We start from the raw sequence: 24,762 nt of genomic DNA, 5'->3' as shown, positions 1-24,762 counted from the left end.
TATTTATTGCAATTTTATATGGTTTTGATTTCTTTTTTGCCCTTCAGTCATCTTGGCAAGTGAAACTAGATGGGTCAGCTTCACTTGCTGTTTATTGTCAGTTTCACTTCTGTGTTTTCATGGACTACCACAACACTGAAGTCTCTTCTAGGTTATCAGCAATGTGGGAAATAATGTCATCCAAATGAAAAACTAACCATTTTCAAACATGAAAATATTTCTGTCCATACTAGGTTTTCTATAATCTTAACTTTGAGCCCAAGCGAGCACCAGTTGCTCTTTGAATGAAGGTATATGTCTTTTTATAATGAATAAGAGGTTCTATGCTAGGTGGATTGAAAAGGAGTCAGGCCTGTTCACAACCTGAGGTTAATTTGGGGAAGTTCTGATTAAACGAGTGGTTATCAGTTGTTGTGTTTTTTGGGGGGGGGGGGAAGGGATGCGGGGAGGGAGGGATTCCATTACAACAGTGATGTTTTCTCCCTACTAAAAATGAACATAAGTCCCTGCATTAAACTCATAAGTGATTGTAGGTTCTTTGGGACAGGAGACTGTCTTTTTTGTTCTGTTTTTGTACAGCGCTTAGCACAGTGGTATCCTGGTCCATGACTAGGGCTTCTAGGCATTTTGGGTTGAATGCTCAAAAGGAGTTAGGCTCCTAACTTCCAGTGAAATGTATGGAAGTTAGGAGCCTAAACTGAAGTTAGGAATCTAACTCATTTTGAGCATTCAGCCTTACTGCAATACAAATAATTAATAACGTGAACTCTGTAGGACTGCGAGGTGGGGACTCAGAGCAGTGGACAGTACCTAGTATTACATCTTCTTATTAATATGGGTGTCAGAACTGCACAGTTTTCCTTCCTGGTCCTGTCATCATTCCCATTCCCAAGGCAGCGTTCTTATACAATCTACGTCCATTCCACTTAAGTCCATATTTCCTAACAGCTAAGCTATTTATGCTTAGAAAAATTATGCAGTTCTGCTTTGGCTGCATACAGTGCTTCTCTGGTTAAATGACTCAGCTAACTTCATATTGAATTGAGTTCCAAACATAGCTCTTTTCAGTATAATTTTTCTGTGTAAGTGAATAATCTGAATTCTCTCAGATAAGCATGCTAATGGCAGGATATACAAACATTAAATAAGACAAGATTTCTGCTGTTCATATGTGCAATAAATTATACCACTGAAATAGTCACCGGGATATATTTAAAAGACTTGGTTGTTTGTGTGTTTTCACTGTAATGGTGAGAAGATCCAAAATATGAAGTTTACTGGAGAGGCCACAAAAATGTTCAGTTTTCTAAATTGCTAATTTGAGGATAACTTGAATATGCCACCTACATGCAGAAACACAGGGTAGTCCAAGCCTTTTTCGCCTTGAGATCAGATTGCTGTACTGTGTTGTATGCTGGCCTACACCTTGGAACCATTCAGAGGCTGACATTAGTGCCGTGTGCTGTAACCTACTTATTAACTGAAGTTGTACATTGGGAGCACAATCTGTACATTGGGAGCACAATCTAGTGCTCCACAATCTTCACAGGCTTCCAAGAAGCCGTTGGGTAGAATTCAAGGTGTTGGTCATCGTGTCTCCCCCTGTAATATCAACCAGGGAAGGTACTAACAAGCTTCAACAGGACTTTATTTTCAAAGTGGAAACCTCTTTACCAAGCTGCTGCTGTACCCTCTGTAGCTCTCTCCCAGCCTCTCAACTCCTCCCCCCTCCTTCCTGTTTCCTGTCCTTTCAGACTCCTACCAGCCAGTGCTCCCAATTCGAATAATTACAAGTAACATCTAAACACCACATTGCCTCCTCTCTTAAGAAACTCTCCCAATTAAAATAAACATTATTGTTCTAACCACAGGAACAAATATGAAACAAGAAACTATACTGTTGGCAGAAATATTACACTGAAAACACTGTAGATAGTACATAACATAGTCTCTAGTCCAGACAGGTGGTCGTCTGGGTCTGATAGGCTGTCTCTCAAGCTCCGGTTCCAGTGCAATGTCTTGTTTGTTGGTACTACGGTGAAGTCATCCAATGGAGACTGGGTGTTGGCATAGTCTTCTCTTGGTGCATAGGCAGGTGCAAGATAAGAAGCATTCCATACCCGCCCATCAGAAAGTTGATAGGTGTAAGGTCCCTTCTTCTCTATGATTTTAAGAGGAGCTGTGAATTTATGGTCCCCTTTGTGTAAAATTCCAGGTTTTTGTATTCTAACGAAGGAACCACATTCAAACTTTGGTTCCTTAGCATCCTGCCACTTGTCTGTGAAAGCCTTAGACTTTGCTTGGTTCTGTTCAACTGTTTTTCTCACATCATCCTCGTTTGGGGCATCACATTATTCCGCATTTTAACTTTGTGCAGAAACCCATAAGCACAGCTGAGTTTCTCCTTAACCTGGTGTTGGGTCCCAGCTGAAACTGGTGTGTGTATGGCAAGAGTGCTTTGCTGAGGAAGATCAATTCGTCCATTAACTACCCTGAGATTTAAAGCAGCCAATAAATCTCTGCCAAGGACAGGAGTGCCTTTGTGGACAATGTAGAACTCTGCAGTTACACAGCAATCACCAAAAGTAACTATTACTGGCAAGCAGCCACGTACTGGAATATGTTTTTTCAAATAGCACACCAAGTGAAGTTTGGGTTCAGTAAGAGGCATATCTTTAAAGTAATGCAGATAGATGGAATCAGGTAGAATAGATACTGCTGAGCCAGTGTCCAACATTAGCTGAATAGAGTGTGGTTTGCCTGAGGATATGGCGGAAACATTTACAGTGCACTTTATCTGTTCTGGAATATGTGCAGTAGTGATTTTGTCCATGCTCAGCACAGTAACATCTGGTATTGTAACTGCATGCACATGTTGATTGAACTGGCTACTGTGACATACTTTAGCAAAATGTCCAATCTTTTTGTAGTGATTACACTGAGCTACTTTTGCCAGCCATCCAGTGCAGCTTGCAAGGTGTTATGGGGATCCACAGTGAAAGCATGCTTTTACTGTATTTTGAATTTGCTGATTTGGTGGTTTTTCATAAGTTTTCCTCTTGAAATTGTGTGTCTGCAGTGGTAGTGAACTTTTCTGCAAAGGAGTCACAGCCTGGACTGAGCCTCCTGTATCCATACTCATTATTTTGGCTTCAGCTGTAGCTGACTCAGTCTGAGTAGCAATGGTTATTGCTTTTTCTCGTGTAAGTTGTGGTTCTAGAAGTAAGCGTTCTCTTACATGAAGCATGGTTGTTTTCTCAATGAGCTGGTCTCTAATCATCTCATCTGCCATATTCCCAAAGTCACAAATTATAATCAGACTCCTCAGTGAAGCAATATACTGCATTATAGTTTCCCCTGGTTTCTGGTGAAATCTATAGCGATTAGCTCCTATATTGACTTCTGGCACAAAAAAATTCTTTAATGCAGTGAGTGCAGTCTCATATTTATCATCTGCAAGGGGAAAATAGCAGAGCACACTTTCTTACTTCAGAAATCTCTGTAGCACTGATTGCAAGCAGATAAGTCTCAAACATATGGATCCAGGTAGTAAAAGCAATTGGAGGCTCACCTGGGGTTTGCAGAAAGGGTGCAGGTTGGTTCAGAGGCAGAAGATCCATCCTCGTCGTCAAAATGTTGTATCAACCAGGAAAGGTACTAACAAGCTTCAACAGGACTTTATTTTCAAAGTGGAAACCTCTTTACCAAGCTGCTGCTGCACCCTCTGTAGCTCTCTCCCAGCCCCTCAACTTCTCCCCCCTCCTTCCTGTTTCCTGTCCTTTCAGACTCCCAACAGCCAGTACTCCCTATTCTGATAATTACAAGCAACATCTAAACACCACACACCCCATAAGGGAGTGGATGTAATGAGAGTGCTTGACCGGCCCATGAGGGAACCTGTTGACTTTTTGCCAGGACAGGTTTATTCCCTGACTGGCATTTTTGCCATTACCTTTCATAATTTCACATTTCAACTATACATATAATAAACAATTGGCCATCATGCCAGCGTACAGCCTTCAAAAATCCACAGTCATTCGACAATCATTCTGTTTAGTTTCTGTCTTCAGAATCTGAGGGGATGAGCTTTCACATGGCTCTTCTTACCCTTGTTACCCCAAAACCTTCGGATGTAAGCTAGAGACATGGTCTACCCACTCCCATCTCCCATCTGGTTTCTAGGGAGTGTGGGTGGTGTCCCTTTATTCCTCAAGAGCCTGGCTGCCCCATAGATGTATTGAGCCCTCTTCCACCTCCCACTCCCCACGAGTGTTATAGGCAGCAATTCTTTGGATTAAAGTAAGAAATAAGGCAGGTCCGCCTCTCTGTGAAGTGGCTGTCAATCAGGCACTCCTTTTAATAGCAAAGGGGGCAGGCAAGGGAGATTATTCAACCCTCCCCAAGAGCCAAATTCCTTTCTTTGCCCCACCCCCTCAGAGATTGGGGCCCAGAGGTTCTGCTGGCCTAACCTCAGCTTGTCTAAGGTGATGGAGTATTGATCTCCCAAGCCCACTGGGATGGACTTTTGCTCCCTACAAACTGAGCCGTGGTTTACACTACAAACTTATGTCGGTGGAAAATCTACACCCCTGAGTGACATAGTTGCACAACCTAACCCCTGGTGTAAACAGTGCTAGGTCGATGGGAGGGCTTTTCCTGTGGACATAGCTACAGACTCTTGGGGAGGTGGAGTACCTACGTTGCCGGGAAAGCTTCTGCTGTCCTTTACATTTTCACAGGCAGTCAGGGACTGTGGAAAGAAGTCCTCCCCGAACCCCATACAACAGGTCTGAAGCTTCTGGTTGACAGTTTAACTCCTTAAGAAGCACACAGTAGTTGTGAAGCAGTTAAATGCACGCACACATTGTTCAGTCTATTAACGTCATGCTCTTTTATATTTAATCCTGTAAAGCACAGGAGAGTACAGATCACACAAAACATCCTAAACACAATGTCCCTCACTAGCTCACCCTTCCCTTAGGAATCCTTGCGAAGGGATGAGGGTACCATCTGTGTTCTGTCAGGCAGGCATGGTCCTCCTTCCCCTTGCCTCGCCTGCCCATGCTGCATCCTCCCTCATCTTAATCTGGTTCATGATGGCTCTTTCCCCCAGTTCTCCCCCTGTCAGTCCCTTTATAGACTCCTGCCGGGATCCTCTCCTTCTTTTGTTGTGCCTTTTGGTAATTTTCCATTACCAGTGCTGCACAATCTGCACAAGCCTTCAGTAAGTTTCTGGGTGGAATTCAAGGTATAGGTTTTAACCTATGAGAAACCCTAAAAGGTTTTCAACCTAGTTGCCGTAGAGATGGCCTCTCTCCCTGTGACATACTGCTGCAGTTGCGATCGGCAGAGGGGCTTGAGCTGGAGTTCCCTCAACGTAAATGAGAGGGAGTTGCTGGAAGGGTGTTTTCTGTGGGGTTCTCCATTTTGGAACTCGTTCCTTGCCACTTTGGTCAATCAGAGCCTAGATTAGATAACTTCCAACCATACCACAAAGCCCATCTTTGTTCTCCCTACTCTAAGACTGTTGAAAAGGGGGTGGACTCAAATGGATATATTCATGGGCAGTACCTTGTTTATTTTTGTGGTTTTGATTAATAGGATAGGCACCCAGAGCACTGCACTTAGAAATCTGAAGACAAACATCAGTATCAAAAGGCATCCCTGACAGCACACACTAATTTATGGCAACTCATATTTTATAGTTCCTGATTCTGTTTCAATAGCAAGAAGACAAATTTTCTAAAACAGTGCTGCCAACCCATTTTATCCCAAGTCTTGCAGTGTTTGGTGTTTCTTGTAAAGCCCTAGCTCATGTGAATTCATGAAAATCTCAACTTTCATTTAAAAAAAAAAAAAGAAGTTTCTAGCCTTTATGGATAAAGAGAAAAGCTTGAAAATGTGATCTGACTGCACCCTCAAGGTTTAAATATCAAAGTTAATGAAAAAGGATCCAAAGTTTGTGTGTGTATATAAATATCATGATTGTTAAGCTAATCTTATAGTTTGGGGTGGGAGGACTCCTGATTTTTAACACTTTTTCGGTTGGCAATACTCAACACATTTATTTAGTTATTTATGCAGGCTCTTGGTCCTGATTTTAGGATTTTTTTCAGTTCACATTCTTTCTCCATCTTTCCCAGATTTCTAAGGATCACCCAGTGTTTCCTCCTCTTTTACTTTCACCACTCTGTGGTTGAAGAGGTCTGTTTTCCGTTCACAGTGTTCTGATTCAGTCAGAGAAGTATCTAGGCGGTGGGGCAGAATGGTACTCGGGGCAGCCTGGCCTGCTACCACACAACTGCAGCTGCACTGCACCATGTACATCTACTCAAGCTGGAAATTAAACCTCCATCTTGAAGTGTTAGATCTACCCTTAGTCCTTGATCCTGCAATGTTGTGCTCCCACAGAGCCCAGTTAGCTTCAGTAACTAATCTCGTCATGGGTGTAGCAATCTGCATGCAACAAGTTACAGGTTCAGGGTCTTAGATTTTAGAACTGAAATTCACATGAATGGGCTTTCTCACTACGTTTCTGGTTATTACAGCTTTCTGGTGGACCAGAAATACTGCAAGGTCACTGGTATAGACTTTCTCATGGGAGTTTCCTGTCATAATCTAAACCAGAGAGACAAGATGGGTGAGGGTAATATCTTTTATTGGACCAACTTCTGTAAAAGATATTATCTCATTCACCTTGTCTCTCTAATATCCTGGGACCAACATAGCTAAAACTATGCTTCATAGTCTAAACCAGTAATTCAGATATACTTTGAAATAACAAATATAATATAATAATTATAATTAATTTAATTATAATTAATAAAATGTTGTCCCAATGTGATTTGTATTCAGTTCAACTTTGGCACAAACCTTGTTTTGTGCATGGGGTGTTGGACAGGGCCTTACTTTATCCCAGGCAGTTCAATTGTGTACAACTGAAGTAAATTTTAGACAGAAACAAATGTCCTGATGTGAAATTAAACTAGGCACACAAAAGACACTTTTGACTAAAGGGGCACTAATTTACAGGTCATTTGTTGACTTAGTTAAGAAAATTTCTTGTGGTTTCAGAAAATCAGGATTATTTCCTTTTTAATAAGGAAGGAACATCCGTTTGACAGACAATAAAGCTGTTTTAAACCTGCTAAATACTATGCAATAGATGCGTACTGCTAATTAAGGTACATGTTGAATTGTAATTATGTCATCCTGAGGGATTTACATATAGAGTCTAGTTAAAATTTGATTCAATCTTCTATCACTCACAGAAGGCGCAAATTATTATTCATTTAGTTCTCTCTGATTTAAGTTCTAAAGGTAATCCAGAAAGAAGAGAGGGATTTTAGTTTTATCAGCATTGTTTAAGAACTAAGATCCTTTAATTATCACACTGTACCAACAGTCTGCTACCAACTTACCGACAAAGTGGTTCAGGTCTTAAACTGACGATTTACCCTACTGACAGAGAAAGATAGATGGATGAAATGTCTAGCCAACAAGCAAATACACCAAATTTGATTTTGAGGCTACTTGTTGTAACCACCAGATAAAGTTTCTTGGCTGCCCAAGTAAAAGCATGTGGAACTTATATAAAACCTTTCAATCAAACCTATCAAAGCATAGAACACAGATCTCAAAAAGAAAAGGGCGCAAAGATGAATTAAGCAGCATTAAACTGGACCCATATCCGGTAAACTTTCGGGACTTTTGGACAGACTGTTTCTTCCAGATTAACCCTAGAAGACTCTATCTCTGGCCCCCGATAGACACTTGCCTTACAGAAACTAACAATTAATTAAGTCTCCCAACAGCCCAGTGAAAGTAGCATCATATCCGTTTTATAGGGAAATTACAGTGGGTGACCTTAAAAGGGTGTTTTTTTTTGCAGTACTGAACTTATAACTGTAAATTGGTGTGCCTTCCTATACAGTAATTACCATTAAAAACCAGCATTTATTATATTAGTCCAAAAGTGGTAACTGAGATTACACTAATTTTTCCATATAGTTGGCGTAGGAGCTATCTCTGATAATCATTGGCAATTGTTCATTTTCTTTTTTAATGATTTCTGCTATACTTAGAATATAATATCCTGGTGATGTGTTTTTATTGCAGCAAGATAAATGGTCTCCTACTCTTTCTTACCTTAAACTTTTTCCCACTGAAGTCAATGGGATTAATTGTCTGAATAAAGATTACTTACCAGAGTAAAGGTTGCAGTATCTGGCCCTATATAAACCACCCACTTCTGAAAGGCAGTCACCTCTGAGGTAGAATGCAGCAGCTGCTTAGCAGTTCGCTGTAATGCTTTGCAAGAGTTTAGTGTCAGAACGGTAAACAAGGACAGTGGATAAAACGTGGTTCTAAAGTAAAAGCTAACTTTGACTTGCTGCACTGTGGAAGGTAGAACCTCAGAAATATGATTGTGTCTGACAAAAATTAGTGGCATTTTGATAAGGCCAGTTGGCAGGAGGATGAAAAAGAACCCAAGTGAGTGAAGTTTCTGTTTGTGGGATACAAGTGAGCCTATAGCAAACATTCTGCTCTGGGTGTCTCTTCCAACTTATTGCCTCCACACAGCTGCTTGTTTTCAGTATTGGCCATGGGTTGGAGTGGGTTAGCTAACCACTGAAAAAGACGATTGCTGATTGTCTTTGGAAAAAAAAAGACATACATCAGATTTGGCACACCAGCTTTTTGGCACACACCACCATACTACTGTGTTTTGTAAAGGATTTTGTATACAGGCTATTTTAAAACACTTTTCAGAGTTAAATAATATTGTAATAGCAGAGGGAGGGATTGAAAGTTCAGGGCAAGAGAAGGAAAGATAGTTTTCAGCTGAGATTTGGAAAGAGACAAATTGGTGAGGTAGAGAGATTCAGGAAGGTGATAGCACATATGGCAGAAGCTGCAAGAAGGAGGCTTCTTCTCTCTGGTTAGATAAGATTGAGTGAAGAGACAGACTAAGAGGCAAGAGCTAAATGAGGAGAGGGGAGATCTTTGAGGTGAGGTGACATAAATCCAGGGAGGGTTTGTGGAGTGACGTTTTGAATGGATACTGAAAACTGGGGAGCTGATGGATTTGTCTGAGTGGTTGCATGCCACCTTTGCTTCTGGATATATACTATAGACCAGATTCTCTGGCCTGTTCTACTCTCTTTGAGCCACTTGAATGATGGAAAGAGTGTGGGGACGGACTGTATCTCCCCTGCTTGGGGGTACCGCACAATATGAGGGAATCCCCATGTGGGTATAAAGCTGGTATAGCTGGCACCTATGCTTTCCTCCCTGCAACCTCCAGTGTAGGGGTATGTTAGGAGTGACTGATAAAAATTAGAGCAGCCCCCAGGCTAATCTAATCTGTGCTGGGGCAGAAAATCAGGTGGTCACGTCTTTGTGCTCTATTTTATGGAAGCTGGACATGGCAGAGAATCCTGGGGACATGTTTTCAAGTTTTTCTTTGCAACTCCTATTTAAAATCAGAGCTGAGGCTCTCACATAATCACATGACTCCAGGAGCTGGGGTTTAAGTAAAACAAATATAAGTAAATATTAATAATATTTAAGTAAAACAAATATATCGTGATGAAATAATGAGAGCTGGCCATATGTAATGAGTGAAAGTGAGAGCATTTGTATTTCATGTGGAACAGAGGTTTTCAATCTGTGGTCTGCAGACCCCGGGGGTCTGCAGACTATATCTAAGATTTCCAAAGGGGTCTGCACCACCATAAAAATTTTTTTACGGTCCACAAATGAAAAAAGGTTGAAAACCACTGATTTAGAAAATGGTTTTAATGGATTGCCAACATTGTTTAGTGATTTTTCAAAAGGTGCTTCAATGTACTTCCAAAAAATAAGTCTTTACCAGTCAGCTGACTAAGAATTATGAAGTCTTTTATGGCATTCTGAGGCTACTGTCATTGATTTAACAACAACAACAACAACAAAAAGCAGCAAAATGGAATTGTTTCATGCCATAGACTAGTAATGATTTCAAGAAGGTTGGAGATTCCAAAAGATATAGGGGTTGTCTGGTAGGGACAGTCCCCAACAATTTCTTATCTTTCTGCAATGACAGTGAGATAAGATAATTGCTCAGTATTACCCCATGATCTTGTAGTAGAACAATGGTACAAAAGTACAGTGCTGGCCTATCTCTCATTTGTTCTTATTGGGAATACACCTAGGTTCCCCTCTATTGCACACAAATAAGTAGGCAAAAACCTGGGACTCTGCATTTAAAAGCTAAGATCTTGTTGTAGCATGGAGGTAAGATAGCATCTACAGTAGCTGGTATGTGCGTTAAATCACTTTCTTCCTGAGCATCTGACATCAACAACTTTCAAGCATTGTGCTCACATTTTGTATCTGGTGCTATGTTTAAAAGGCTTTAGTCTAACTGAATTTACATCCCATGTAATTTTGATTTAATGTATCAATGTAAAATAGACAGAAATGTTTCTGAGCGTGTGACTCTCCATTTCGTTGGCACAAGCAGGTTTTTCTCCCTGATTTTTGTTATGCATTATGGGAGCAGAGAATGAAGGAAAAGGGAGCAGTGCTGAGAACCATACTCGTAATTTATGGATGCATCATTTTAAACGTGACATTGAGCAAGAGAGACTAGGACAATTCAGTAACCAAACCTTCCTCCCAAAGTAGCCAATTTAATGACAGCAACTGGGTGAGCAGTAGCTTGGGAAGAGTGCAAGGTACCTTAGTGCTAGTATTGAGCAGAGATGGGCCCAAACTGCAAAGTCAAACCTGGCTCTGAACTTCCCTCAAGTTCATGAGTGTTTGGGTCTGGGAATTTGGTTGAGTCCATTATACAGATAAGAGGCAGCTACAAAGTCTGGATCTAAATTTCTCAATGTATCTGTGTGTTTGAAGCTTGGTTTTTGTTCATACATTTCTCTGCTGTTTAAGTTGAATGCTATGCAATTATTCACCATGGAGAAGTGTCATGGCATTCATCAGCATCCCCAGAATAGCAAACACATGTGCAATGAAATTTTATTTGGGGCCAGAACCTGAGGTCTTCTGGCTTGACTTCTCTTCAGCCAGAAATCCTTAAACATGTCCAAGGGAAGAACCAGAACCAGTTCCTAAATCACGAACATATTAAACATCCTAATTTAGGGACCAATTCTCATCTCACACCAAATCAGGAGTAACTACACTGCAGTCAGTGGAGGAACTAACCTCTCACCACTGTGACAGTGGAATTTGGCTCTGGGCCCTTACTCAGAACCATTTCAAGGGGGAATACAAGGTTAAACTTAGAGCCAAATTTGGCCCTAAAACCATATCCCTATCACATAGGAATGAAAATGTTTTTGAGGTAATCAAAACAGGAGTTTCTTTAAGACAGAACTTTTTGGTGATACTTTTAGACATTTTCCATAGAAGGGGAAATCAGGAAATTACAGCCCAATCGAAATGTTGATGACTCACTTTAGAAAATGCCTCCATTAATAAAAAAGTCCATTTTCTGCAAAAGATCTTTAATGCTTCTGATCTGCTGCTACTAGGTATTAACACCACCTGTTGGAGTCTGGTCTAGGGGACAATATCTGCACCTTCCAGGCTGTGCATGATTCCAAAGGCTGTGGTTGCCAGCTGTATGGCAAACTGACCTCCCAGGGATGAGGCCCACAGCAGGGAGTAGCAGAGACATTCAGGAGTCCAGTGAGAGCTGTAGATGAGGTCAATGCTCCCACTGCCTCTGCTCCTTAAGCTGTAGCCACTTTTGAGACTCTATAACCTACTGAAGTCACTCCCGTCCTAGTACATGTAGTCCTTCTACATGGCTGCAGGAATGGAGGTGGCTGGATTGGAGGCCTAGCTTTCTTTCTTTGTTCTCTAAATAAGAAAAACCTTTTGTTGCTGGCATGAGCAGGGCCATCCCACCCGAACTGCTTTAAAGAGAGTGTTTGTGGGGGCCTCTATCTCTGTTTACTGGAGTGACAATAGGGACTTCCACTTTCTTCATTATGAAAGTTGAGGGCTCCTTTGCTCCATCGTCGCTTTGTCTAGGGTGAACAGCAAGACAATCTTTGACGCGATGGTCCTCTACTCTTCCCTGTGGCTCAGCGTCAGCCAAGGATACATCTTCAGGCAGAATGACCTTTTAAAATTCTTCCCTAGCTGACTGAACATCAAGGACTCTGTATTTGGATGCAGGCGATGCATTGAGTGTGCTAAATCTGTTCCCATCCCTCGTCCCAGTGTTATTTCCCTGGGGCAGTCATAAGCGGCTGCGTAATACCTAGGCCTAGCAATACATAGCCTCAGCTGAGGGAGAAGTCCCTCCTCAAAATGAGGAGCAGCCTCTGCAGCTGCATGTGTAGGGAGACCTAAGGTGCTTCCTTGGGGCAGCAGCCATAAAGGCTGCTTTCTGCTGGATAGGGTCCTTATTCCTTAATCATTAGCAATAATGAGGTTTTTGTCATATGAAAAAAAAAAAGACAGAAAAGAGAAAAATAAAAAAAATAGAAAGAAAAGATTGGGAATAGTTGGGATTATCTCTGTGCCGTCTCTCAGGTCCAGTGACAACATGACTACAATGGGCAGCTTTCAGAACTGCATATGGTCTTCCTTCCGAGGGAGTTGATTAAGCGACTCCGGATGAAATTGAAATCCTGTGATTTGACCTTTGTCTGGCCTGGGAGGGCTGCAATTCGCATAACAATTTCCTTTTGTTCTTTGTTTGGAGTTATTAATCCAACATGAGCCTCGAATTAATCAGGGGTAGTGCGTTGTTACATTTCTAATTCACAGCTCCACTGCTTGTGTCTTTTTTAATTAAGGCCGAATGATAGCAGGCCCTAGCCCCTGATTGCAACACTTACTAACCACACATTGAGGGATGAAGAGGCTAAATAGGCAGAATGAGATTACTTCAAGGTTTCACTTAATTGTTTTCTTCCTTTAAGTAAAGAGCATTGAATGAACACTGTTAATTCCAGGCTGGGAGTATTTCTTGTGTGTGTGTGTGGTGTGTGTGTTAGGGTGGGGGAGGTTAGGACGGTTGCAATGAGGACTCTGAGCTTTAATGGCTTAAGGGTTTGTAAAATTGAAGCCCTTGGTTATTGATTTAAACCATTCCTCCTATATCCCCTGGGAGCTAAGGGTAGAGGGAGAAGGAAAAGAGTTGAAGAACATTCAACTTCAGTTAGTGATGTGGATTTGCTTTTATCAGGTTTGACCCCTTTTGTTTATGTAGATTTTTGTTGTTGTATGTTTGCTGAAGGTTCAAAGGTGGGAAATACAAGAAGGCTGACTAGTAAGGCAATGTGCTGAGAGATACTAATCTCCTCAAAGCTTCACAATAGTAATAATGGTAATTAATAAAATCAAGGCAAGCCAGTAGTATCACACAACAGGTTTTGTTCGTGCTGAAGAATGTGTGAGTAATATTTCAAAAGCTGTTTGTAAATTTTTATTGTTGGAACTGCTCAGGGCTGCAAAGACCCAGGTGTAGATGATCTCAATTAGATTTGTTCTGTGGAAATGAATCTGTGCCAGGCACTCACTGAACTAGAAAATATAGGCACTACGAGCCTGATCCTGCCATCTTTACTCTCACGAGTAGTTTCATTGAGTTTGAATAAGGATTATTTCATATGAATAAAGGTTGCAGGATCAGGCCCTTGTCTGCAGGATGTGTGGATTTTGGAATGGATATGAATTTTTGGGGAAGGGTTAATGCTTATAGTCCATAGGTCCTGGAACTAGGAGTGCTGGGGGTGCTGCTACACTCCTTGGTTTGAAGTGGTTTCCATCGCATACAGGATTTACGCTTTGGTTCAGTGGTTCTCAGCACCCTCATTCTACAAATTGTTCCAGTGCCCATACATTCCAATCCTGCAGTTGCTGCATGTGCAGAATTCCCATTGATTTCAGCATGCATTGTCTGCTTGTAAACACTAAGATATCTAGCCCTGTAGTTGCCAGGAACTAACTCTTCCAGGGTTATTTAATTTCTGCAAAGAGGTGGGGTGGAGGGGGAAAGTACTTGTATGAAATAGTTATGATGTATGTCACTGTTGATCATACAAGCTCATACAGATGCAGAACTAGCATTCTAGCCCTGTTATGTGACTATAGTATTGCCTTTTTAAATTCTGCATACGCTGTGGCTGTTTCATGCTGGATTAGCTAAAAACGCGATGGTAAAACCTCTAGATGGGTTCAGTGAAAGAAGTGTACAAACTCCAAAGGAGAAAGTGCTCCAGGTGAAAGCTTATTTCTGTCTTTAGAAGTCTATATTGTACATGGAGTTGGCTTTGTTAAATGAGCATGAAAAGGACAGACTATGTCCAGGCTTGCATAGAAATTTACTTGTTTGAAAGCAACAAATAAACAAACCACTGTTCTTCTCCCCTCAAAGACTTTGGATCAGATCTTGGTGTAAATCAGCATAGCTCTATTTCACTCAGTGGGGCTATGCTGATTTACACCAACTCAGGGCCGGGCACTTCACTGTTCATTATATACAGTGTATATATAATATATACAATGGCATATTCTGGAGATAAATATGTGAGCAGAAGGCTCCCATAGCCTTTGCGCTCGTATATCCAAAGCCTGAGTATGGTCTATATTGTCTTCTCAGGTTATGTATTGTCTGATCCTGTGAGGTGCTCCATTAGGAGTTGATGGTATTGTCATTAAAGTCAATGCAATTTGCGGGTTGTCGGAACTCTTGTAATGAGGGCATTCTTACTTGTAATTCTGATTCGTACACCTCAGTCAGTCTCTCAGTGTCAGAGTCTGATGCCCTGGTACTGAGCACTACCCGACTCCACAGGTAGTCCCATTGAATTATACTGTGCGTGCACTAAGTACTGCTCACTATGCGTAACTATGTCAGAATCTGGCCCTCAATTATTTATTTTGAAATTCCTCTGCCATTTGGGTGCTCTAAATATTTCACATATGTCCATCTTGGTCTCTCTTTTTTTTTTTTTTTTATTTGGAAGATTGTGCAAAATAAGGAACATTTGTTCAGCATATTCAGTTTCAGGATTGAAATCTACATTGAGCTCATCTCTTTACCTTTTAAATCTGTGAGTTTCTTTTTAATTATTATTTTAAAGGCTATTTTGTTGATGGACATTCTTATCTAAGGAGCCACATTATGTGGCGAGTAGGCAGTAGGTTGAATGAATAACAGTCTTCCCATTTTGTTTGTTGTGTGGGCTGTTTAGGATAAGATCTTTAAAAACCAATGTTCAGTGTGTTGTTTTTAAGATCGTATGGCACTCTTCATAAGAATAGAGTCTGGGTGTTCTTGTCCAAAATTCCCTATCCTGATTCTTGTGTAGCAAGCTGTTCATCATTTGTATTTTCAGCTCCTGTCCTTTACCACAGAAGTGGACTTTTTCTTTGTGTGCTGTGCATATATTTTCAGCGCTTTGAGATCCTTCAGAATGGAAGGTGCTATATAAATATATGACTTTGTTATAATAATTTGTTGGATGGTTATGCCCCATAATAGAGCATGGTATTTTTGAAGCATTTTGTTAAACAAATAGAACTAGATATCCTTTCTACAGTGTCAGTGGTTGGTTTGCTCTCTCTGTAACATGTCATTGCAGATTCCTCTTAATTACTCTATCAAGAATGTTAGGCTTCTCGCCATACTCAGGAGCCAAAGGGCTGAGGGGCTAATGTTTTTTCTGTCTGTGCCCAATGTGTTTTTAGTCTGCAGTTATTTATGGGGCAGCCCATTGGTCAATAGTTCTCGAGTACACACAGCTGTAATGTACACAATTACTAGCCTACAAATAAACAAGGGGCTACTTTTGTTATTGCTGCCTCTGTCATTCCTGGCAGCTTTAGACAATCTGTTGCCATTTATGAAACGTTCCTACTGACATGAAACATGTCACTAGACTTTTGTTCATTTGGGTTGTTTTTTTTTTGTTTTGTTTTTAAATTTACACTTTGCCATAATCCAAATTCATACAGAGCACGGGGATACGCTCTTCATGTCACTGGTGACAAATTGCCCCTGTGCGGCATAATGGCGGATCTCAGCCACAGAATATCAACCATTGGTCCAAAATGTGGGGTAGGTGCTGATGTTACTTGTCATGAAATTGGTGACAAGTTGGCCCTGGCCTATTATTTCTTGTGTTCTCTCTCCTTTTGGACATAAGGTAGAGATCACTATTAATGGTTCTTTTAGTTTCTAGGAGCTCCTCCCACTGTGCTGTCTCACTGTTTTTCCCCTTCTCCCGCCCCCCTCCGACCCCTTCCTGGTTGAATGGTAGTCTTTGATGTCACACAAGAGAATACTGTTGGCTAACAGTCTAGAGGCTGCTTCATTTGAGCTAACCACCACATGAAAACAAATGTGATCCATCATATTTCATTAACTAGCTGCCCCCTGTTCGGGTGCCCTTTTTTGATGTCAGAGCGCATCCTGACAGAAATCAGAAAGATATGTGTGATTAAGACCAGTAATAATACTTATTGCATTGTATTGTAAATTACCTTTCGGGGCCCTGCTACTTTATCAGGCCCAGTGGCTTTGGCTCGGGTACATTTTTGACTACTCTGTATATACAGTGTATTAGCGCAATGGAGATCATTATGTGGCCTGTATTTGAGTCATTTTTATTTAAGATGCCAAACAATAAGCTGTTGATTGGGGGAACAAGAGGCGAACAATAATGTTCTGTGTCACATAATATACCACCATTTTCCAGCTTTGCTTTAGAAGGGCCCTCTTTATTGTTTTTGTATAAAAATGGTTCTTAGGAGGAGGAATATTTTGCTGAGGTATGTCATTATTTTGCAAATTTCTATTATCTCATCATGTTGTCTTCATTGTAAATTGCAGCTAATTAGGAACCTAGTTAGAGCCCCAGCTTTGAGGCTGGCTTTTTTGTGAAAAGAGCCCACCGATTACTGCACTACAAGAGAGGAAGGGAGAGAAAAAGGAGATTAATCTGGTTACCTAGGCGACACTCGCTTCCATCTGCGAGGAACAATACATTTTTGTTTCCTTGGCTCAGTTCAGATCTGTTTTGTTTAGGGGGAAAAAAAAAAAAGAGAGAGAGAGAACGTAGCCCCACAACAATGCTGAATTCTGTCTAGCCCCGGCTTACCGGCTTCGATTCCTCTGCAAGTTAGGGGTCCCAGGGGAGTGGGAAGATGAAAGAGATAAGCTCCAAAGTTGTCAAAGGTCATGACCTTGCCACACAAAGCCAGCAGTTTTACTTCTAAATCCCCTTCTCCCAAAAAGCACTTAATGAAATAATATACTGTGCTTCTCAACACCCCGTAGTCTTTATTAAGCAGCAAGGCCTCCGAGATTGTGAATTTAAGGAGTCATTTAAAACTTCTGACTAAACAGTCAGTGACAGTTTCTACGGTAGATGGGCTATTTTTCTGTGTGCGCGGGACAACTTTTTTTCAGTGTCTCCCGTAAGTGGCAACGTAGTTTCCCTGACACACGTTTTGTGACTGCGTTCTCACAAAAGGTGGAGGTCTGTGAATGCAGGACGGTCTGCTTTATTTTAAAATTTTTTCTCCTTCAGTTACCTTCACAAGGTCGTGGTTTAAAAGAAGAAACTAACCTGTGTCTTCTGTTGTACTTCAAATTATTAAGCCTTTCCATGGCTGTTGCGCACAATAGACAATGCAATCATGTTATTGGCTTCTTTTTATGTAGCTTGCCAGAGAAAGGGCTGAGGTAATAACCAGAGCTGATAGAGCCTGGCTAAAATGCTCAGAAAGGCTCAGAAGCCCTTGAACTGAATTGGCTAAATCCACAGTCTTTTGATAAGCATAATGCTTTCTCCAGGTGTTATGCCATCATGTATAATGTTTTGCTATCTGGTGGTGGTATGGATTATGACATAAAGTCACAAAAATATTGAAGTTACTGGTTTTAGCTTATCTGAGCTTTCAAACCTGGACGACTGATCAAATCAGAACAAATATCAGGCTAACAACCCTACAATCCCCACTTTGTGTTGTACTAAAGTACTGTTCGGTATTTCCTTCTCTGGAACAAGCTCTTAAAGGCTGTCTCACTGATGATGCTTGTCTCTCTTTGACTGGGAATGACAGTCATCAAATTTAAAAATACAAATGTGCAAGGAAGCTACCGGACTTATTTAGTGTATATGCAGAGAAGCAATAATGATCTTGGAGTTAAAGCCTGAGACTAGGAGTCAGGAAATCAGAGTTCTATTTCTGGCCTGTCACAGACTTTCCGTGAGACCTTGGCAATTCACTCAACCTATTTATGCCTTGGTTTTTCTTTTTCTAAAATGAGGATATGTGTTGGGGTTTTGACTCTACATGGAGACAAGTGGAATGAAGGAACAGTACTGGGCCAAGAGGGCCCCACCCCTCAGCAACTGTAGAGCATAGTCCACATGGAAGATCTGCTCAAAAGGGGTCTCTGACAGTCAGGCAGTGAAGGAGAGTGAAGAATTGGGTGTCCGAAGGGAGAAAGACAGTTTGCAGCTTCTGGGGACAAAGCAATTCACAGGAGAGTGTCTGGACCATGGGTAAGACTCAGAGAGGATGATAGGGGCCTGCCCCTTTTCTCTCCCCTACTCCCTGCTGAAGGAGAATAACTGAACAGTAGAGAGTGTCAGCTGAGGAATGCCTAGGTTGACTAACTGAGCTGCTGGGACTGATTGGGAACTCCCGCTGGGGGAAAACGGGCTGTGCCCATACCTCAAACTGAAGAGAGAGCAATGGAGATAGAAAACAGCCCTGGGGAGGCTGAGCGGGTGCATCAGGAAGGGGTAACCAAGACATTCCGCTCCTCTCCACCTTGAGCATTGGGATGGGACCCTCTTTTCCCCACAACTGGAGAGGACCCAAAAGTTTGACAATCCTTGATAATGCTGTGTACTGAATTAGAGCAGGAAGCGAAGAGTTCCATATCCACTTTGAACTAAGTTGCAGTTTGGTAGGACTTTAACATCCCTGCTCCTATGGAAGGTCCCTGGGAGTTTTAATAGCCACGAGTGGTCAAGGCCACAGTTTTATGTTTTGTTCAAAATATGACAGGTGACGGGGTATGTACAGACCCGACAACCAGATAAGCAAAGCCCCTGCAATGAGAAAAGGAAGGCAGATTTACTACTACTGGGAGACATTGTCTAGGCTACCAATCATTGAAGGGGGGACCCTCCAGCAAAAATTGACAAGGAGTAGGAAATAAAGAAGAGGCAGAGTTAGGTTTATGGTAGCAGGAGGAGGAGGATTTTCTAGCCTGACCAGGTAGTTCTTGGTTTAAGGGTTTAGGAAGCCCTGGAATAAAAAAACAAACAAAAGGCTTTGAGAAAAGATTCAGAGCCAATCCCCAAGGTAACCTAGAGAATGAGGCTGTGGTTAGGTTCTGAAGCGGCTGAGGGGGAGAAACAGTTTAGAGAGATTTTGGAAGTACCAATAAGAAAAGGCCACTATCTACCTCAATCCTGCTAAAATGGTTGGACCGTTCAGTGGGAATTTTGTTCTGTCATTCTAATAACAAGGAATTCTAATTCTGCCTAAAGTACAGGCCCAGCTCTATTTAATTTCTCTGAAATGAAGGGCTATATATGTTATTCCTAGGCCAGAGACTGAAAAAGTCCCTGGACTGTCTTATGTCCTGACACCTGAATGCACAGTTGCTGTAACCCTGCCTGGAAGGCGTTTTTTTTTTTTTTTTTTTTTTTTTTTATATATATATATATATACTTATAGATCCGGTTGATGTTTGAGACTACTTAGTGTCTCAGCAGGTGTTTTGAGCAGTGCAAAAAACTGCACTACAGCCTGTCTGCGTGTCATGCAGCAGTGCCAACAGAACAGCGCCACCCAAAATAACACTGAGGCTTTGGGTCAGGAGTGTCTCACAGAGAATAGTGCCACAAATGCTACTTCTTGCAGTGCATGGTGTTTCTCTGGGAGGTCTCTCATCTCAGTACTAATCAGGACCAACCCAGTTCAGCTTGTGAAATTGACAAGACCACACCGAGGGGTAGACTTATTGCATCATCCTCATCCTATGCTATATGTTAGCATGAATAACTCATGCTGCTGTAATTTTATGTTGTATTTTGACAGCTGTACAGGAAGTTGGATGCAGTAAGAGAGAGCTGTCTCAGTCCTAATGAGTTTATATTGACACGAATCACTTGGTAGGCTCCACAAAGGGTTCCCGGCCAGCACAGTATCTTAGCACATCCTGCCATAGCACTTCAGCCCAAACTAGTTTACTACCATTTATTCTCAGATTTTTTGTTGTTGTTGTTCTGTAGTGCAGTTTCCCCTCACTCCCAGCCCATTACCATAAGTTCTGTATGGGAATGTGTGAACTGGGTTAGGTAATGTAAGAACTGATGTAGACATTCAGCCAAAGTCTGAACCAAAGCCTGACCTTTTCTGAGGTTTGAAAAGGTTTTGTTAACTTCATTGTGCATGTGCTTCTTGCCATCATGTTAGTCCTGTAATAATGATAGTGGCTTCTTTTTAAAGTGTTTTGAGATCTATGGATGTAAAGTGTTATACAAGAGTTAGATATTATCATTATTATTTATTTATTTATTACTACTATGGGAGAAACTCAGGTATTTCCAACTTGTCTGAAACCAGTAAGTACCATTCATTTTGTGAGTCCAATCTCATGAGTTTTCAAACCTGATTTCCAGACAACAAGATTCAAATAACCGTTCATCCTTTGGGAGAGAACCTAGTTGATGTAAATTGGCATAGACCCATTGAAGTCAATGGTGCTATGCTGATTTACACCATATGAGGATCTGGCCTTTAATCTATCTCTTTTAGTTACTATATGGCCACTCCCAATATAGTATATATGCATCCAGTGAACTTTTTGATGCTCTTCCAAAGAACGCTGCCAAGCTTTTTGATTAGCAATGGGTTTTGACCAAAACCCTGAGGCTGAACATCATCAAATTTGGGGAAGTTTGAATTCAGGTCCAATCTTTTCATGTGGCCTCTAACTTTCTATGAAGAGCCAAGCCAAAATCCTAGATCAAGATGCCTAAACTTGGTATCAAGATCTGAAATCTACAGTTTTGGGCCTAACTCTACTTTAGAGGTGATCCCATCACTAGTTGTTGTTCACCAAGAATAAAGCTCTGTCTTAGCCCCAAATGGCAGGTAAAATGATAACTGACAAAAGGGAGCGAGATAATGAGCCCTGACACTATTATAATAGCTACATTCATAAGCTTTGGATGTTCTGGAATGTCAGAATAAGCTCAGTTAGAGAAGTCATGCTGTTCTGCGCAATATCTTTAGGAAACTGTCCATCATAGGGACATACCCAAGAGATTTGCCTGGTGTGAAGTACTACTGCATACCACTCTGAGGAAAAAACAGTGATGCTGTTCTATGAGGCCAAGATGGCTTTTCCTCACCAAATCCTCTTCTGAATAAACATTGAAAGGACTAAGGTCTGTGTTAGATATATTACAAACTAAGGAACTCGCAGTATGTCTTTCTCAGAGAGGCATTGAGCGGGTGGGAGGGCAGGGGGGTTTGTGATCCTGGTTCCAGCATTTGCTGGGACCACTCTTACAGTCCCTTTGAAGTCAGTGTGAATTTTGCCTGAGTAAGAGAACTCATGAGTTTTCAAACCTGATTTCCAGACTGCAGACTGGATGCTGGTCTGCTTTAGACCCCATTGGCACTACAACTGCAATGCTGTCACTTAACAGTAATGGTTCTCTATTGACCCGTTTAAAATGTGGTTCCATTTATTATTATGGACTAGACCTAATGATGTTTTAGCCATGTTTGGGAATCCTGCTAAAACATTGGTCACTGTTTGGAGACATGGTTAATATCTTATCTATTTATACTACAAAATGGAATCACATTGTAACCATTTTGGTGGTGGAAGAGGAATAATGTTGTAACAGAGTCCTGGATACGACTGACGTTTTAGCGCAGATGGGCCCTTAGGAAGTGGTCCATTAGCACTACATTTACTTCTATCTCTCTTTCACACTCTCTCTTTAACACCCCTCTAAATGATTTGCCCCCCTTACACTCTCACACGCAAAATCCATCTACTATTAGCTAGCCAGCAATGACAGCTTAAAACACCTGTGCACCAAATACGCTCCACCTGTATGTATGCCTTTAGCTGATGGCTTTCTAGAATACAACATGTGTCAGTGGCTCACCTGAGAGGGGGTTGATGAAAGGGCATCAGGAAAATCATTCACAGTGTAATTGGCAAACAAAGTGCTTTTACTTCTTCCTTCCTGTATTTCTGTCCATGGTGTTCTGGTGTCAAAATGAGAGGAGTCTTCCTGTTCTATTTCACCTTTTTCTCTGGGATCATAAAACTATCCTTCATTTCTCAAGGTGTAATAAGCTTCTTGAAGATCAGAGAGCATACTTGTCAGTTGAGTTTTCTCAGGACTGGTCCTAGAAAGTGGATTAGTCTCAGCTTGATTTTTCATTCTGCCTCAACATCTTTATGATGCTCCAGAGGTGTAAAAGGGGTGCAGAAACAGCTGTAAGGGAAATATCCTTAAGGGGGAGTACCTAGGGGTTGAAGAGCCTGTGGAACTAACTCTATGCTGTCTATGCAAATGAAATCCTTCTCTATCAGATCTTGAAACAGTTGACAGATGTGTTCTCTATTGCATTCATGAAACACACTGTAATGGGGTGGGACTCACCACCACAGCACCTCCTGCTGGCCATCCTAGGAATTAGCTCTCATTTCACCAGAGCACCCTCATCTAGTAATGTCTTGCCCATCATAACTCTCGCCTCCACCTCTAGGACACACATTGCTCCCTGGACCATGGCATCCTCTTCTGGACACAGCCCTTCGGCTGTGCCCCACTTGGTTCTCTTCCCCTTCTGCAGTATCCAACAGTTCTCAGTCCAGCCACTTGCCTCAGTGGCAAACTGCAGTCTCTGGTCTAGCCACTCCCCTTGGTGGCAAGTGGATGGGGGCAACAGTGAGACCCGAGCCCGCCCGCTACTCCAGTACCGGCCCACCCACTACTCTGAGTCCCAGCCCAGGGACCCTATAGCCAGCAGCCACATACTGCCCCTCCTCCTACTCTGCCATCTGTTTCCCTGGGTCACTTCCCCGCAGCCCTAGCACCTTCTCCACCCTTGTATCAGGGCCTCAGTCTGGCACCCATCAGGTCAGAGCTCCTTCTTGCTCCCCTGACCCTGCCCAGCACTATTTTGTCCATGGTGTTGTCTCTCTCAACCCTCCTACAGGGCAACCAGTCCTCCTCCCATAGTCTCCAGTGAGAGACTACCCCTGTTCTGCTCAGCAGCCTTTCTTATATGGGCCAGCCTGGCCCTGATTAGCTGCTCCCCAAAGACTTCTCTCTATTGGCTGGCTCAATAAGTCCTCTTCTAATTGGCTGGGTTCTGCACAGGCTCCCCAAGGCTGCTTTAACCCTTCTTCTGCTTGTGTGGGACAGCCGCTGCACCACACATACATTTAAAGATCCTTTAAAGGGACCTCAGTACAATAGAAAAAGACTGTACTGGCTACTTCGTTTATATGATTCACTTTATCAATCTGTGGAATTAAATCACAGTATTGCAGCCCCAAACATTCAAAAATCTTAGAGTGGGCCCCAAAAAATCATGAGCTTGGCATAAAAATAATTGAATTAAAAAAAAATACATTTTTCATACTTTTTCTCATTGTCTTCTGGTTTCTGAGTCTTGGGGAGGAGGGGCACTCAAGTCCCTACACTTTTTCAGCTTTTTTCTGTGACCCCAAGTGCTACAAACTCAGTTGTTGTGTCTTGTTTTTTTTTAATGAAAGCCAAGATTCCTTAATTCCACGAGCTGCAGCTTTGAGAAAAACTCCAAATATTGCACTACTTGTGGCAAAATGATAGGTGAACTTCAAAAGGCTCAAAAATTCAATTTGGTTTGGATAAAGACCCTAAAGTTTGGATTCTTGCCAGCACCAGTCAGTCAGGTTGAGTTTGTAAAATTGGTCTGGAAACATCGCAGGTTTTCCCATGAGCTAGCCAGTATTGTACCTCCTGCTTGGTCAGAAATAGCCTACTGTTTACAAACACACACATGCTTTTTCAGGTAGAGGAGGTGGGGAGGTTTCATTTGCAAGGAAGCACAACACATTATTTTTTAAAGTAGTAGTAAATGGACTGTTTCCCAATGAATATTTCACAGTGCTCTATTTCTATCCCTTCCTAAAGTGATTCCTACAGAGCAGGTGTAAAGGGCCAGGAGAAAATGACTACTGCATCTGCTCTAGGTCACATAGGCTGAATATAACTGATAGGCCTTAGCAGAATTTTTTTGTTCAAGTTGTTTACTTGGAGTGTATGTCAGCTCTTTCTGCAGAAAGAGTGTCATGTCAGCCTTCCCCTATAAGCCTTGTTCCTGCAAACACTTAGGTACCTACTTAATTTGTAAGCCACAACAGAGGAGCAGAAAAATCCTCATAAAGTATTTTAAGGGAATTTAAAGTAAATACATTCAAGACATGTATAATATTGAAAAGAAACTCCATCTCAAAGAGGATTTTTCTTTTAAATAAGGTTCTTTCAATGATGTCAGACTGACAGTATCCTTTTAAGTAGGTAATCTGATGTATTCCCTATCAGTGCCTCTGCTGGACCTGTACTGTGGCTAGACTGAGCTTTTCATTCTTCAGGCTGTCAGTGTGGAACTTTTCATTGCACTGAAGTCACTAATAATTGGGAACAAATAAATAAAAAGGAAATGGGGGGACTAAAGATCTTCAAA

Source organism: Eretmochelys imbricata, chromosome 1 (assembly GCF_965152235.1).
Source record: "Eretmochelys imbricata isolate rEreImb1 chromosome 1, rEreImb1.hap1, whole genome shotgun sequence".
NCBI classification, from domain to species: Eukaryota; Metazoa; Chordata; order Testudines; family Cheloniidae; genus Eretmochelys; species Eretmochelys imbricata.
This window is presented reverse-complemented; position numbering follows the sequence as displayed.